Below are 3,820 nucleotides of genomic sequence, written 5' to 3'. Positions count from 1 at the left end.
CAAGAAGCCAAACTGAATATTTAAAAGCTCCTTACTTGCTCTGACATTGAAACCAAAGCTGATTTTATCTGCACAGGTTGCTTAATGTTTAAAAAAAAAAAAACTGTACTTAATCTAGAGCAATATCTGTATGGTCAGTAAAGCTGCACTTTGTGTGTTTCTTAACAGATTCAGATCTGTCACTTTTAATTTGTACCATAAAAAATAAATAATTGTTTGACATGAGCTTCTAGGCTAAGTGTGTCTCACACTCAGATATGTCATTTAAGTTGTCAGCATTTTAAAAACTGTACATTAAAACCCCAAATGTTAAGGAAAGGAAGGGGTTCAAGACAGATTGGTTAATATCATGATTATTTTAACTTTTCAAATGACATATTGTATTCATTGGGACTCTTTTGGTTGCAAGTTATAGGAATTCAACTGAAACTTGCCTACACATAAAGGTACTGTGTTGTTTGACTTAATGGGAAGTTCCGTTGTGGACCTGAAGCACAGCTGGATTCAGTGGTTTCAAAGATGTCATCAGCCTGTCCTGCTTGGCTTCCTTCTCAGATGGATTCTCTCACCATTGACTCTAAGGCTTTGAATCATTGCGCCCTTCTCTAAACTAAGCACTGGTGCTGCGGGGTGGTGCACATAGATTCATGGTCACAGGCTCATTCCTGTCTGTGGGGGGAGGGTGCGGCCTCACTCTGACGACCCTGTGGGACCACAAGGATTGAAAGAGGAGTACACATAAGAACCGGAAGACAAAAAAATAGAGCCATGGTAATGAGCAGACAAAACCCAGAGCCACCACATTCTACGACTAACACCCAGCTGCGTGCCGGGTATCGTAGAGAGTTCTGTAGGTGAAGAGTGATCTGCTAGTCTAAGTAATGTCTGTAATGGCATGTTCTGGAAAATTTGGACATTTGGCATATGTTCCTGCCTGAAGTTTAGTGTGGGTAGGAGGGGAGAGTGAATGTTGTTATATAATTCACTAATTCAAAAAATAGGATCATCTTGCTAAAAGTACCAGTAAAAAAAATGTAGAGTCATAATTGCCATACTTTCAGTGACCTTTAGCAAACATTTTTTATGCTACATGGAAATCTGTGTATCAACTTCATACTGTGATTGATAAGAAGTGCTTTGGAGTGAGCAACAAAACCAAAAATCCAAATGACCATGCATTATAAATGAGCCATGAAGGGGCCAGGGAGCTCCAAGCCTGACTTTAAAAGGGGCAAAAGAAAAAAAAATGCTGATACTTCTGCCTTGAAGGGTGGGGAAAAAACAAAAAATAAAGTCATTTTCAATGGCTTTCTTTCCATATTTAATATTCTACAAATATTATTGGCAAAGGTCCTGCCTATGATTATGCCTATTATGAAATATGTTTGACCTAGGAAACTCTAAAACGTCTTCTTTAAAAAGGACAGCCATCATTTACATTTAATCCTTCCATATTCCACAAATATCTGCTAAGCATTTAGTATGTGTCAGAAAATCCTGTGTGCTGAGGACTCAGAAATAAACAAAAAGAATCTTTGCCTTCAGTAAACTCATATTCATTGTGCAAAAACCAGTGATATTTCTCCAGAAAGTAAAATAATTCCATGTTTCTTATAGTATAATATTTCAAAAATAAATTTCAAAACTAAAATGATAGGAAGCAATTCTGAGGCTGACTTCAAAACTGAAAATGGATGGGTAGGAACAGCCTAAGCTTAGAATACAATCACAAGTATCTTTTAAATGGTTCCAAAAGCTGTTCCGATAACAATTTTCTGCTAAACCAACCATATGCACACAATATATTCAGTGTAGCGGGACAATGGGTGATGAGTTTAATAAAGAATCTATGCTTGGAAAGAGTTCAGAAGCAACATGTAGATAAAACTAACACGTAACAAAGACAAGTCTGAGCTCCTCACCCATTGTTTTGCACTTCGAAAGGAGTCCAACCAAATGCACCCATTTGTCTTACCTACCAGACATTGAGGAAAGCCATGGTCAAGGGAAGAAGATGACACCTAAGGAGAACTTCAGTGCACTGCATGAAAACCCTTCTAAAACATGTGAAATATTTCCCTGTTTTCTTAAAACAATTATTAACATCACTTATCCTCTTCAGGGCCTTTCTCCTATTTGCTTTATCCTTGTTAATGGCTCTATCCATCAGCCACCCAAAGCAGAAGTCTAGAAGTCATCCCAACCCCTTTATACACACACACACACACACCCTAAGTCACTAAAGTTCTGGCAATTCTGCCTCATGAATTCCTTTTGAATCTGTCTCCTAGTCTCCATCCCCCACTTCCATTACTTAGTTCAGACCCACCTGCCTCTCACCTGGATCACCATGATATGCTCCTCCTAGCCTCTACATCCATCATATGTTTACCCCAGAGTAGTCAAAAGGCCAGTATAAATAAATTTCTCTTTTGTTTAAAACCTTTCCTACATTACCTTAAGAAAGAGAAACAGACTCCAGCACAGAACACAATACCTTTTGCAACCTGGTCCTTGCCTACTTCTTTAGCCTGATCTCTCATCAATTCCCAGTTCATAGAGTTATGTCCTTGCCACACCAAACTTCCTAAAATTTCTCCAATGCCCAAAGTACTTTTGATGCAATACCCTCTGCTTGGAATGTCCATCCACAGTATTGTTGACCTATCTAATTTCTACTCATTCTTTAAGCCTCAATTATGTTCAATTCCACAAATAGTTATGTGCCAGGCATTGTGCTTCCTTCACCAGAACATTTATCAAGTTTGCATGTTTATTAGCCACCTCTGAAATATTAAAAAATGACTGCCATTGATCTCTGAGTGGCCTGTGGACTTGGCTTACCAGTAAGTGTAGTTGGCAATAAGTTCTTTTAACTAGTTGTCATTTGCATGTGACAGATCTTCCTTGTCTAATAAGAGTAACAGTCATATTTGTATCCTTTTCAAAGCTCTCTCGTATACATTATTTTATTCGCTCCTAACATAAACCCAAAGAAGTGTGGTGATTCCTGTTTTATACATGAGAACTAAGAATCATAAAAGTTAATAGTCTTCACCAAGATCCCAGAGTTCATAGATAGAGCTGGTTCTTCAATACACTAGGAACTAGAATATTCACCAAGGTGAGGATACATTGAAACACAGTAAACTCTGATACAGCCATGTCTTTGAAGTGTCAATGAAAACTACAGTATCTTATATATGGTAGCAGTTCAGGAAAGGCTTACTGCTGTGGATAATTACCAGTTATCTAATTAGCAAGTCCACTGTGATTTGGGTGAACTTGGTCTGAATGCTTACTGCTTGGCAGAAATAGTAAAGGACACATAAAGGGAAATTAGAAATGTCTATATACATTGTATTCTTTTATTATCACTGAGATTTAGGGTCTCCAGATAAGAAAACAATTCCAATGATTCCAAAGGTAAATGAGTTAAAACCAGTTGAAAGTGAAAGAGAAAATCAGTGGGCCCTAGTCACTAATCCCACTAGCAAGTAAAGACCACGCGATGCATGTGGAAATAGGAAGCTGGCCTGGGACCTGGGCTGGAAGGTCCATTCCAGAACTTTCTTTGATACTCTTATGTCACTTTTAAGAGTTTTAGTTGGCTGGGAGTGGTAGCTCATGCCTGTAATCTCAGCACTTTGGGAGGCCAAGGCAGGTGGATCACCTGAGGTCAGGAGTTCGAGACCAGCCTGGCCAAAACAGTGAAACCCCGTCTCTACTAAAAATACAAAAATTAGCCAGGCATGGTGGCGGGCTCCCGTAATCCCAGCTACTTGGGAGGCTGAGGCAGGGGAATCGCTTGAACCCCAGG

Source organism: Gorilla gorilla, chromosome 6 (genome assembly GCF_029281585.2).
Source record: "Gorilla gorilla gorilla isolate KB3781 chromosome 6, NHGRI_mGorGor1-v2.1_pri, whole genome shotgun sequence".
NCBI lineage: Eukaryota > Metazoa > Chordata > Mammalia > Primates > Hominidae > Gorilla > Gorilla gorilla.
The sequence above is the reverse complement of the archived record's forward strand: the minus strand, read 5'-3'. Positions refer to the sequence as shown.